Source organism: Tamandua tetradactyla, chromosome 2 (assembly GCF_023851605.1).
Source record: "Tamandua tetradactyla isolate mTamTet1 chromosome 2, mTamTet1.pri, whole genome shotgun sequence".
NCBI classification, from domain to species: domain Eukaryota; kingdom Metazoa; phylum Chordata; class Mammalia; order Pilosa; family Myrmecophagidae; genus Tamandua; species Tamandua tetradactyla.
This window is the reverse complement of record NC_135328.1, coordinates 9,631,617-9,645,820: the sequence shown is the minus strand read 5'-3', so window position 1 is coordinate 9,645,820 and position 14,204 is coordinate 9,631,617. Positions and strand designations below refer to the sequence as shown.

The following is a 14,204-nucleotide window of genomic DNA, read 5'->3' as shown; positions in this document are numbered from 1 at the left end:
TGCAGGAAGTCTGGGGAAGGGTTACTTTGACTGGAGAAGGAACCAAGGACCATCACTATCTAACAATATTCTACTTCTCCAACTGGATTCTGGTTTTACCAGTGTGTTCACTTTGTGAAAATTCACTGAGCTGTATCCTGTACATCAACGGAAGGTTTATTGGGGAAGTGATGGTTGGCACATCTAACAATTTTCCTCTGAGTGAGGAATGGGTCACCCCTCCCATGGAGCATGACAGAAACTCTTTACCAGGTTGGCCATTGGGAGTTTTGCAACTTGCGAGCAAATCAGCTTTTCATCCCATTGCTTTGACTTGTTTTTTAGAAGCACTATTAAATCATTCTCAAAATTTCAAATAACATCCAAGACTGACATGGGTCTCTTATGATGACTGAAGGGAGACGTTGTGGTTAAGATGTTGAAAATCAGAGGCTGGGAACATTCAGTGTTCATTTTTCAGAGAATTTCGTTGAAAGAGCTCCCAGCGTAATGGCAAGTGAGCTAAAACTGGGGAAATGACAGCGACTTGGCCAAGGAGGCTTGAGATCTTATAATTTGGCAGCCTGAGACTAAGAATCGGGAGGAGTTTGTGTTGAATTCTGACTCTACCACTAAAATGCCATGTAGATGTGAGCATGAATGAGTTATTCTGTGCTCCTTGAGCTGCAAGGAGTCTTCTTCACTTCTCCTCCTTTCTGGTCAGCCTTTCCTGATGCTGAATTAGCAGGAATTGGGTGGTACTGAGAGCAGGGTAGGGAGGGTGGCTGATGCTGCATCTGTTTTTTTGAGTCCATGTTCTGTTCGCTGACACTGACCCTGATGGCAGCTATAGCTCTGCTCACGTGGACATCCTCCCTTGGGAACAGCTCAGGGTAGTGTCCCAGAAATAGACCTTCCCAACAAAGTTGCATCCTACATTAAAGACAAGTGTTATATCGCTTGGCGGTGAAGAGTTTTCAGTCCATCCAAAGAGAGGAATGAAAGGGCCACTTGGCCTTCTCTCAGACGACCTTTTGATTTTGCTAATTATTTATTTGTAGTGAGAATTTAAGAGCACTATTTTTAGTTGGCCAGGGTAGGTGTGCAGATGAATCATCTTTGTTTTGAAGGATATGGGGTGAGAAGCACATTCTGGATTTCCTTCTCTGGGAAGCCAAAGTATTGTTCTGAAGATACTTGCCACTCTTGTTTTCGGCATGAGTCTGGGGATTTTTACATTCTGCTTTGTACAGTAACAGGAACAGCACCAGCATCAAGAGTAATTTTGAGAAGTGGCATCTCAAGAGCTGCAATGAGCATTCTGAGATGAGTATAACAAACCCAAACAGAGAGTCCAGGGTAGCGCAGACACCAGGGGCAGGCAGGAAGGTGGCTCCTCGGGGGTCCATTGTCAGCGGTCCTCAATGTAACAAAAGTGGTCACTCAGTGTTTTGACTATACTTCCATCAGTCACACTATTTTTATTACAACGATGTTTCAACTGAAGTAGAAAGGGCAAGCTATATCTATTTCTGATTGGATGCAAGCCCTTTCAAATACCGAAGCACTATGTCCTTGCACTTTTGGGGTTCTGTTTTTCAATAGAGAATAAGCATTTTCGGTTATAAAGGGGCATTATCAAAGCAATATTTTATTTCAAAATAATGAAATGTATTTCTTAGCCTGCTTTGTAAATGTATTGTTGTTTGGAGCACGTGATAGTTAAATGGTTGAAAATATTGTGCCATCCAATTTTTCTAGAATTTTTGCTAGTCTTTGTGCAGGGTGTTCATAATGATACACTTTGAGCATTACAAGATGTAGATGTATTTCTGAATGATAAAAAACTGTTTAACAGAAATATGTCGCTTAGTATGTATTGCATTTTATTTTATTAACACTTTGAAAAGTAGCAACACATTCAGTGGTTTTATTATCTCTGGATTGACCAAAGTGATCAGTTATCCAGAGCATTCTACAAAGGCAGTTTGCAATAAGTGAGCAAGACATAGCTTTTATCCATGTGCCTGAGAAAAGCCATTTTATCTAGATGTCTTCAGCCCTTTCCCCTCAAAATAGAATGTGTTATTAGTGCCCACTCAGATGGTACAGATAATTAAGCTGTTTATCTCATGTGCCCCTTGTTTGGGACAACACCTAAATAGTTCACCCCTAGCTGAGTAATCCCAACTCCAGCCAGAAGTAGGGGACAGAAATGTTTGCCTCACTGAGTATATCTGATGTCTGTTTGCTTACAAAGTACATCCACGTGCTCCTTAGAGGTCTATGGGAAAAGCTGCAGCTTTCTTGGGATTTCTTGTTATTAACTCCCCTTTGACTGAATTCACAGCATCAACACTCAGAGATGCTTTGATCCTGTCCTGATATCCCACTCCCATTCCCACACATAAGCACACCTGCTGCATACCCACTATTTTCTGAGCCATTTCCCTGACCCTTATGATCAAAGGGATTCTTGAAGCAAAGCCTGAAAGATTTCCTTCTAGGAAGGGTCCACTTCCTGAAACAGGGAGAAAAATGAGGGAACGTGTCAAGTCTCTTTCTCCAGTTCTCCTCACGACCATTCCTTTATGCAACACATTTTTGAGCATCTGTGATGTGCTGAGGGTTATTCCATGTTCTTCAAAGAGGTGGGGACTGGTGAAGGAAATGTGAAAAGTACCTGTTTTCAGGGAGCTTGGGGATTTGTGTAGGAGGCAGATAGTAATAAATGAACATGTCAGCGAGCTAGATGATCAAAGAGATATGTGAAGGGAAGGAAAACTCGATATAATAGAGGGTGATTGTGTGGTCCAGAAGGAACCCTAAAGGAGGAGACAGTGAAACTGAATTGCTGACAGTCAAGGAAAGGCCAGCCCCATAGCAGAGGGACCCTGAGAGCAAGACTTTCTATTGGAACAGGTATGGAGTGTTCAGAAACAGGAGATCTGAGAGGCTGGGGATACTGGCCAATGTGATGGGAGAACAGGGACCAAACCATGGATGGACCTTAGGTCACTGGAGGAACCTGGGATTTTTTTTCCCCAAGTAAATAGAAGCAGCTGTAGGACTCTTGAGTAGAATGTGAGATTTCATTTACATTTCCCAAAGCTCACTTTGCCTACTGGAACTGAGGATGTATTTTAGGTACCTGCATGAAACCAGGAAGACAAGGCAACTTCAGAAGTGGTCCAGGAGAAATAGCGTGCTGCTTTTGGGCTTGGCACTGGTGATGGAGATGGAATTGAGATGAAGACAGAGATCGAGAGAGGGCATTAGAATTTGCTGCAGGATTGGTGTTATGTCATGCAGATCAGTATTCCACAAATAATTACTAGACCTTGCAAAATCAAGCAGAATTTAAGGTGTGTTTTCTTGTAACTCCTGTCCTTCTGATTTCACAGGACCTGTTGGAAAGATAGGACAGGGAACATTAGTCCATTTTCTTCATGTGAAGGTACTGTGTTTAGGAAAGGGTGAGAATAATCACATGTGAGACTTTGGGTTGGAATCTATAACTGGCTTCAGGTCCTGGATTCTTTCCCTTTCCATCCCCATAATGATTTTAGACCTGACACACCTGCTCAGTCTCTTTCTCCTTTGTCAGGTAGGCTTTCAATGAACTGGTAAATGAAATTGGTAGGCCCCAACATACCAATCTGTGAACTGAATCTATAATGAATGTATTTACTCTTTAAATTAGATATGGTACACAGCACACTCTAGCAGTCAAAGATGATTTGTTTGAAGGGATCTTGTGCTAGAATAGAAGGTAGGCAGGAAAGATTTTGAGGATTTTATATCTGATATATTTCTAACCCTCCTGTAGAGATGGATGATGAGAGGAATAGAGACTGAGAAGCAAAATGTGGGTAAAGAGGAGGAAGAGTGAAAGGAGATGGTGCTCGTCTTGGATGGGATCCTCATCATCTGGTTAAAATATCATCCATATCTTGAGTCCAGAGTTCTTCTATGCTTTTGGCTTCATTTTTTAATCTTTTGATTTTTTTTTTCTTTGTGTGCTGTATGGCGGGGTCACATTTCATTATTTTTCCATGTGAGTATCCTGTTATCACCACACCATTTGTTGCATTTTTGTTTGCTTGTTTTGTTTGTTTGCTTGTTTGTTGGGAAGTGCATGGACCAGGAATCAAACCCAGCTGTGCTTCATAGCAGGCGAGAATTCTACCACTGAACTATCCTTACACCCCCCTTTTTTTCGTCTTTTGGCTTTGAAATAACTTTATATTTACAGCATAAGTGCAAAGATAGATTTTGTGTATACCCTTCGCTCAGCTTTCTTGAATGTTAGCACCTTAACATAATCAGGGAACACGTGATCATGAACTTCATACTCTCCTTGGCTGGGATCGGTATTCAGTTGTTTGATCAAGCAAGCACTTGCCTGATGGTTACTGGAAGGTATTTCATGGATGGATTTGCATAGATAATCAGTTGAGCATGTGTACGGCTGATTCCATCTACAATCAACAAAGGAGATTACCTGTAAAAATGTGGGGAGTCTCCTCATCCAATCAACTGGAGGTCATAAAAGCCAGAACTAAGGATTTCAGTGGTCAAAAGAAGAAGTTCTGCTTCTACTTCAGCTACACTAACTTTTCCTGGGGAATTCAACTTCTCTTTCATCAGAGTTTTCAGCTTGTGGCCTGCCTTAGGGAATTTGGACTTAACAAGTCCCCACAGTTGACAGTTGAGTGAGCCAGTTCTTACAATCTCTTTCTCTCCCCTTTCCTCTCTCTCACTCTCTCTTTCCCTTTGGAGAACATGTTGGTTCCATTTCTCTGAAGAATCTCAACTAATACAGTACATTTATCAAAACTAAGGAATTATTATTGGCAAAATACTATTAACTAAATTGTAGACTCATCATATTCCCCAAATTTTCACAAATGTTTTTCTTCTCTGTTTCAGGATCCAATCTAGGACTGCATTGTTTTAGTTTCCTAGGATGCTTAAGCAAATGTCATGAAATGGGTCAGGTTAAACACTCATTGTTTCAAGATTGGGAAAATGTCCAGTTCAAGACATCGTCAGGGCAATGCTTTATCTCCCAAAACTGTGGCATTTTGAGGCTACCAGTGATCCTTGACTCCTCTGCCACATAGTAAGGTTCTTCCTTCTCTTCCAGTTCTGTTTCAGTTTCTTTCTTCCTGAGGCTTTCTGTCTCTCTGAATTTCATTCTGCTTATAAAGAAATAATAGGATTAAGATCCACCTTTAATGGGCCCAGCCACATACACCTTAACTAAAGTAGGCTCATCAACAAGTTCTACTTGCAATAGGTTCTCACCTATAGGAATGGATTAAATTTAAGAACATGTTTTTCTGAGGTATTGTATTGGCATCATGACTCCTCGATGTCCTCGAATCTGTGGAAGTTTCTCAGTCTTTCCTTGTCTTGATACTTTTGAAGAGTCATGGTTAGACTTAGAATGCTTCTCAGTCTGGGTTTGTCTAATGTTTTCTCTTGGCTAGATTCAGGTTGTGAATTTTTGTGAAGAACATCCCAGGAGTGGAGCATCCTTTTTATCACAGCATATGAGAGCATACATGACATCAACATTACTTATTATTGGTGATGTCTTGTTAAATGCAGTTTCTAGGAGGTTTGGCCATTGTAAAGTCACTATCTTACTTTTTCCATATATTTGTGAGAAGCAAGTCACTAAGTCCTGCTCATACTCAAGGGAAGGGAAGTTAAAGTCCACCTTGTGCAGGGAAGAGTGTTGGAGTATGCCTGGGCATATGCTAAATCACCATGGACTCAATAAATACTTCCACACCATTCTTGTTTTATTATTAAACTACTTATAAGGTTGTCTTTCATTGGGGATTGAATCATGTCACCCACAAAAGACATGTTAAGATCTTACTCCTCTTGTGGTGTGAACCCATTTCTAAGTAGGACCTTTTGAAGTTATTATTAGTTAAGATGTGATGAAATAGAATCATAGGGGGTCTTAAACAGTATGACTGGAGGCCTTAGAAAAGACAGGGAATTTGGATGCAGTCAGTCAGAAGATACCAGTGGGGGTCAGAAGCCAGAAGTAGAAGAAGCTAGAGAGAAGCCAGATGGTCACATGATGGGGGATTATATCACCAGAATGCTACTGTCTCCAGGAGAAAGCAGGAGCCTGTGGCCATCTTGATTTCAGATTTCTAGTCTTCAAAACTGTGAGACAATAAATGCTCATTGTGTGGTATTCATCATAGCAGCCCAGGAAAACTAAGACAACCCTTTTTTTTTTACAAGAAGGTGACATTTTTATGCAGAACATCTTTCATAGTCTCAGGGAAAACACCTGTTGTTTTTACATACAGAACCAAGTGCCTTCTAACTAAAAGACCCGGAATGCTTTGTTTTACAAGAACCCAAAGAGACTTCCAATGAAGGATGGTGAGCTGAATACTCTCATTTGCCTTCTCTCTCTTTCTTACACATCAAAGGAATTAAAAACCTCATTGAGACAAAGAAAACAGGTGATAGCCATGGGTAAAGTCTCTTTACGCATTTTGTTAGGAGTCTCACTTAAGCAGATGCTCACAAGAAGGGAGTCCGCTCTCCTGCTCTCCTTGGAGTCACCTGAGAGTTTGCAAGGTGAAGTAAGACGTGGGGCTCAAGGCAGAGCTGGGTTAAAAGTCTGTATTGGGAGCCTCTGGAAATTTAGGTTCTTCTCCAACTCCATGTAACCAGTGGCTAAGCTGCCCTCCATCACCCTGAGAAGGTAGGAAGTTTACATGCTGGAAGAAGAGAGAGTCCCCAAGCCAGGGACAGACGTCTGGGGAGAGGTGCAGGGCTGAAGACAGGATGAAGTGAAAGTCAGTCTACGAACTCTGGGCCCTTCGGCACCCTTCCCCACTCCGACTTCACAGGGTCAACAGCCAGGCCTGCCTTGCCCTTATCCAGAAGGAATGTGGGGGATTTCCCACTGGACAAAGTTAAAAATACGCAGAGGAAATATCAACAGAAACCAGCATTTGGAGGTTTCCCAGTGGAGTCTGAATCATGTACTCATCACATCAGTCTGCAAGCCCTCGCCAACTTGCACCTGCCCAGATGCCATTCAGCACTCCAGCACTTCAAACTGAAGTGTAAACGGACAGGTAAGGATCACTAGACACTGGGAGAAAATTCTCTATGTGAAAGAGACTCAAAAGAGCAAAGTCAGAAAGCCGGTATGCAGAAGACAGAGATTTTTAAGATAACTGGAAAACAATCATTAGTATTCTCAGGAATCAAAGACTGTATTGCATCCATAAACAAAGAATAATATGCTATGAAAAGAGAATTACCAAATATTGTTCAAGAGGAAGGGTAAAATACAGATGTTTCAGACATGAAAGCAAGATCTATCTATCTCTCTAATCAATCATCTATTAATCTAACTATATAACTGTCATCGATCAATTCATCTCTCAACTATGTATTCATCAACTTTTCCCATGACCTCTTTCTTTATGAATTACTGGATAATGCACATTAGTAAAATAAGGGAGGAACTTAGAAAACATGGAGTTCTGGAAACAAGGGACCCAGTATAGGAGAGAGGTGAGGAAGGCGCAAAGGTTTCTAAGAAAAAAAAATATTTGAATACTTGGAAAAGTTTTGAAGTATTTAACAGATGTGTTAAAGCTTTTAGAAATGCTACCAAAAAATACATGGAAAACTGAGAAAAGGAAAGCATAAGGCAATTATTAGCTCTGAAAACAAACAAACAAACATAAAAGTTGGGTGAGAAAGGAGCTATATTCATAAAGAGGCACATGACTTAGCAGAGAACACTATGTACCTCAAGTTAAAAATGTAAACTGACTGTTGGAAAGGGGCCAGACAAGGCATTGGAGAGCAGGGGTTTATATAAGAGAACTGACTCTTCACCTTTCTTAACAGAAAGTCAATAAGCTGCTCTCAAATATTGATTAATGAAGAAATAACAGAATAGTATATTATAGCAATATATAGAAATAAATACCTGAAAAAATCTAAAAAAAATGGTTGAAAGTGTCTTCCTCTATGGATCACCGGGCTGGACCTTTTTTAAAAATTTGTATTTCTTAGAAATCTTTGATTTAACTGCTTGGATAAACTTGTGAAAAATAGAAACATGATGTGACAGCAGGGAGCTAAGTGGAAGAATAGTGTACACAGCTCCCAAAGGCTTTAAAAAAGAGGACTTGCTGGCAGGATTTTGTGCTGCCTCTTTGTTAGTCAGACTGGTCAATGGAGTTCTTCATTTATCCTATCAAAAGAGGAGTGAAGCCCGTCTCACTCCTTGGAACGGTACCACTCCGTGCTTTTGCGCTTTTGTGACAAGATGATGATGTTATTAACTTCTTGCCCTCCTCATTCCTGAGGTGGGTGACAACTGCACTACTCGCTGGGGGAAGGGGGTAGCACGAGAGGATCTGGGGGCTCCTAACAATTGGTGGAAAGGAAATATCATTTCTCTGTTGGTTCTGATAAAGCTGCCAGTCTCCACAAGGTACTTAATTGCAAAAGATAGAAGGCTGTTATAAAACCCAGCTTGTAACCATCATTGACAGTTTGATCATTATTTTCAATATCTATGAAGAGTCTAATGGTTTCATCACCCCTTCCCTCTCACCTCCATCTATCCTCATCTATGTACCTACATTCCATAATTTAATCGCCATTCTGACTTCCCGGAATGGGTCTTTTCAAGTCCCCCCTTTTGGTATTCTCAATTAAGATGTCATCTGACTTGCCTCTCCATAGGGGGCAGAGACAATGATGAGTCAGGGTGAAAGGGACATTTATGGGAAGTTCAGGTCTCTAAACCCTAGCCCACCCACTGTCCCTTCCTAAACTCACCTGAGGAAGGAGGACTGCTATGCACAGGGACATGCAGTGAGGTTGGGGGTGAAAAATGGTTGTTTGGGGGATATGAATGTTCAATTTTGGTTAAGTGGTGTGGTAAGATTGTAGATTTATGCCCAGAAAGGGAGAATTGTGCAGGTCAAGAGTGATTCTTGAGGCTGGCAAACACCAGGTTAGAGGATCAGATAAAGAATCTTTTATTTTCTAATCAGCAATGATTGTGTTTCTTTGGATGTCTTTGTGTAATATTTCCTCTAGGATTTGGGAATCCTGGATCCTGGCTACCTCTCCTCTTTCTCCTCAAACACATGTAGCATTGGATATATTTTATTTTTACCTATTTAAGTCTGCAACATATGCTGGGAAGGCCAAGAGAGTGGCAAAGTCTTAGAATAACACTAAATGAAGCATTGTTTAGGCAAAGCAACCAATTAGTTTGAACTTCCTTTCAGAGCATTTATATTTAGACCGTGTAATATCAAATGAAATAAAATCCCAGTACTTTGGAATAATCTATGTTTTTCCAATTCAAGCTAACCTTGAAATTTTAATAAAGTGAAAACTTTTTAAAGAAAAGGAAACTATGAAAGTCAGTTGTTCCAGAAGTCTGGGAAGTAGAGATACACAGGGAGCATAGAATGGCTGGCTGAAGGATATAGTGGCTGCCTCTCGGGAAGGGCTTTAGAAACAGGGTCCCAGGAGCTTCTGCCATGACTTTAAGGCAGCTCGGCACCCTCCTAAAGTTTTGGGCCATGGCTAAGTGAGGACATCTCTGGGCCAACCGTAGTCAGTTCTGTTTCAGCAGAGAGTAATGGGAAAGAATGGGTCACAAAAGTATCTGGGCAAGAGAATTCCAAGATTAGGGAACCACAACTGCAAAGACCCTGAGATTTGGGAAGTTTTCCTGTGAGGCAGGAAGGCATTGTGACTGGGACTGAGTGAGAGTGGGAACGGTGGCACAGTATGTCCATCCTAGAGCTGTACTGGTTTGGAATAATCCAAGGCAATGCAATAAAGTCTCCTCTTTCCAAGTTCCTATCATGGATGGGCTCCTTATCAGTCAGGGCTTAATCAAGGGAGCAGAGCCATCCTGGATGCTACTGAATGTGGACTTTATTATTGGAACCAGAGTTCACACACGTAGGGAAGAAGCCAAGAAAATGAAAGTATGGAAGGAAGTTGGAGAAACAGGAAAGGTACCACTCAGATCTCCTGAGGCACTGGTATGGTTGAAGCTTACAGGGAAATCTGGAAAACTGGGCATGTCCACCTGCTGAAGTGAGACCACAAAAGAGCACCAGTAGGGTCATCTGTGAACAGTAGTTGTCTCTGTAGAGCTACCATCCGTGGGTAACCCTAGCAGATATCTAGTGGTGGCCTGATGCTGCTGCTGGTCAGAAGGGCTGACAAATGGGAGGAAGGGCTGGACAAAGCAGAGGAGAGAAAGGTTAAGCTAAATCCCTCGGGCATTTGTGTCTCTGGTGTTTGACTGCTGTTCCATCTGTGCTTCCCAAGCCTTAGAGTAGTGTCCACTTTTGGCCAACTCTAATCCTAAACCATTTGGGGAAGGGGATTCTGGGAAACAAGTCTCAACTTAACCAACTTGGTCATAGAACAGCCAGCACAGATCTCAGGGACCTTGGAGGTAAAGGCTGGGCCTGGCATTCATCATGCTCTCATGAGCTGTACAGGCCTTTGTGCTGTACTGGACTGACAAAGAGCTTTTACATCTCGTCTTCCTGCATAATCAACAGAAGCATAAGTTAAAATTCAGTCTCTCAGTTTTCCCTAACCCCTGCTCCATGAAGCCTACTCTTCTTGAGTACCCCTTTTGGGTTCCCCCCTTCCCCCAGAAGACTGGAGGCCAAAGGGATGAGTCTCTACCACTGGAGAGCCAGACTTGGACTATAAAGATGCCTCTGGGGCAGTCAGCATTAAAGTGACCTGTGACCCAGAGGCAATCACCAGGCAAGAATTCAAAGGTTTTGCAAAAATGTGCCCTCAAAATGCAAAACCCGACCAAAGAAAGAAAGGTGCCCCAATGCCAATGCCTGATTAGGTAAAAAATTTACTAAACTTACTCACTTGCTGGACCTAGAGCCACCAGGAAAGTTGAGACCAGCTTCAGAGTGTGTGCAGGGTTCATGCTGGGGGGACATAGGGGTCTTGCTATTTCTTAAAGACAGTCTGGGGGTGGGAAGAGGAAGAGGGATTTGCTGTAAATCCTGCCTTCAGCTGCTAAGGATAATTTGTTTTACTGGTCAGGTCAACAGTCTAGCTACTGCTTTGATCACAAGCAAAGGCTCCAAGACTGTTGTGCAAAAAAAGTATTTGATTTATTACATCCAGGTCTCAAATGCCAATAGGGCTGCAATCTAAGCGGGGGTTGGCAAAGGAAGAAGGGCTGCTTTAGCACATAAGCTGCTGCTCACTCTCCCTTGGCGTTTCACTGCTTATATGTGATTTCTGCTGTGTTTCCTCGGGAGAAAAGTGATCTGTGAATTTGGTAATGAATTTGCAACACTTACTTGACTCATGATGATGTTAATTCATTTGTTGAAATAGTAACTGCTTTGACGTCATCCTTGGGTGAGAATAGCTAGGCAGAAGCTATACCCAGGTGCTGCCACCTCTAGAATCAAGTCTTCCTTCTTAGAATGGAGAAAATGAGAGGCTTTAAAAAAAGTATAGGGGCAGATATAGCTGTGGAAATGTCTGTTCTGTTCCTCCCTTTTCCTTTCTCTGAATCCTTTCTGTCAGGCTACAGTCCCTATATTTTGCACAGTAAAGGGGCAGTTATGTTCCATAGAAGCTATTTTTATACCCACTTCCTGTCCATGGAATCCATCCTTTGTGATTTCCTTTGGAATCAGGGCTTTCAGTTTTCCTGTGCTTGAGATGCCTCAGCCGATAAAGGGCACAGCACAGAGAAGAGAGTGTGTGTGTGGAGGGATGCTGAGCAGCTGGTCTTTGGGAGTTATGAAACAAACTCATGAAACACACTTATTCTATTATTTTCTCAGCAACTACAGCCTCTTTCTTAGCTGCTTGGAAATTAGCAGCTATCCCAAGGCTGTTTCTTTTCCTATGTTGTTAACTAACATATTTAGTTAGCCCTCATTTTATTCTAATGCCTTTTTGGTATGAATTAGATGTAGCTGACTGAAGCTTTCCTTTAGCTAGAGAGCTTGTGGGGTAATGTCTAATTGGGCAGGCTCTTGAGGACTGGGAATCGATCTGCCCTGATTTATTTCAACATGCTCTTTATAGTCAGTTCATTCATTCAGTCAGTGATTCATTCATTCATTCAGTTAGTGTTTATTGTATGTTTAATAAATATCAAAAATGCTCTAGGAGAAAAAATAACAATAGAAACATAGTTCTTGTCCTCATGGAGTGTACAGTCTATTGGGACAGATGGTCAGGGAGACAAGCAGTGATAATATCGCATAAGGACCATTATGACTGGGGCACAAAGCAGTAGAGGAGCCCATGATGTAGAAAGCTTCCCTGAGGGTTGCCATGTAGACTGAAAGCTGAAGGGAAACCTTGGCTGGGAGGCAGAGGAAATAGCCTTTGCATATCTGAGAGGTGAGCATCGAGATGTTCAGCGTGGCCAAGGCGTAGGACGTGAGGAGTTTGTGCATGTGTTTGTGTGTGTGTGTGTTGGGGGGAGTAGGGGAGAAAGAAGTAAAGAGATGAAGACAGAAAGGCTAAAGTCTTGCCCATTTCATTTAAAGGTGTCTAGGCTTCCTACTGAAGACCTTGGGGGAGCTCCTGAAGTGTTTTAATGGTACAATAGTACGGTAAGATTTTTGCCTTAGAGCAGTCATGATGGCTACACTGTGGAGATGGATTAGGGAGGGCGTTGTGTCGGCTCCAGGTGACCTCCTAGTCCCAGGTAGCAGCCTGGACCAGACTGGAGGCTGCCATGGGGATGTGGGGTAAGAAGGCCGTCTGGGAGGTGGAATCAACAGCAACTGATGACAGAATGGATGCTTGGGGTGGATGGGTGGGGAAGCTGGAGACAGAAGGGAAGAGGGTGGGAGAAGGAGAGGGAGGGAGGAAAAGAATAGTCCAAAATGATGCCCAGCTATCTTGCTTTTGTTTTCCGGCTTAGGGCTGATTCAATGAGGGGGAACTAGGGGCTGGGTGCCCTTAAGGAGTGGGTCTTACCTTGTCCATTCATTTCGTATTCACTTTCTTTCTTTCTAGGGGTTCTAGCAGCATGCACTAAGGTTTCACCTCTGTCTTGGAACAACAGTGAAGCCCACACTGATTCCAAAGTCTTCCTGAGTCATCTGTTTTGTGAATGACAGTCTTATCATCAATGCAAACCTCCACCAAGGGTGGACTGATTGCAATGCAGGGGATAGAGATTTTGCCTACTGGGGACTGAGAACAATGAACAACAGCTTTCCTATATGATCACTTTTGGCATTACCCCTCCTGGAATTAAGATTTGGGTTGTTTTAAAGAGGAAACAGCATAGTTTGCACAATAAGGCGATATTTGGAAAGCCAGATGTGAAAGCACTTAATGGATCATGGCATTTATACACAGTACAAAACTAATCGATGTGGTTTAAAGTCAAAAGAACGGTTATCTTTGGGGTCTTAGTGATTGGCGGGGACACGTAGGAAGGACTTCTGGGAGTTGTGAATGTTCTGTTTGGTGCTTGTTTCATAAGTGTGTTCAATTTGTGAAAATTAATCATCATACTTTTCTGAAAAGTATATATGTATACATATATACATATATTTCGGTACTTTCTGCTCCCTGTGAGTCAATGGGACCAGGCGACTGGCTCTAGCCAATGTATTGTGATTGGAAGTGACACACACCACTTCCAATCCAGAGCATTTAAAACCCTCCTGGTTTTCTTTCCCTCTGCCCTTGTGGGTGATGTTTCATGTAGTAGCTGTCTGTCAATTGAGTTCTGAAGGACACATTTATGTGTGTATATATATGTTTTATATATACATAAAATGCTTCAATAAAAATGTTTCTCAAAAAGGCAATATTGAGGACTTCCCACAGATGCCCATTTTAATCTTTTAAATGTGTAGACACAAGAAGTCTGCTGTTTGGACCTCATGGAAAATTCCAGGATTTGTGTGGTTCTGTAGAAGAAACCAGGGCTGAGATCTGTCATGCACAGGAGATGCCTGTGCTCAATGAGGTGGGGGTGGATGGGGCAAGCGCATGTGTAGGGGGCTGTCCAGCGAGCAGGCTTGGAGCTGGGGAGGATGTCAGGCCCCCCCCACATCTACTTCCCTCCTCTGGCCCCTCTAGGGGCCTGTTTGACATGCCATTGCTGACTCAGGATCCAGAGGTCACAGGTTCAACCCTCATAAAAAAAAGTT

At 42.3% G+C, this 14,204-nt stretch overlaps 1 long non-coding RNA gene across 1 annotated transcript; it reads left to right on the top strand.

Moving 5' to 3' along the window:
• The first annotated feature begins 12,325 nt into the window (after positions 1-12,325).
• LOC143658969 (uncharacterized) lies at positions 12,326-13,269 on the top strand. The gene is made up of 3 exons (XR_013163385.1): positions 12,326-12,429; positions 12,579-12,644; positions 13,054-13,269. It is a non-coding gene; the product is annotated as an uncharacterized LOC143658969 (long non-coding RNA).
• Positions 13,270-14,204: the final 935 nt, after the last annotated feature.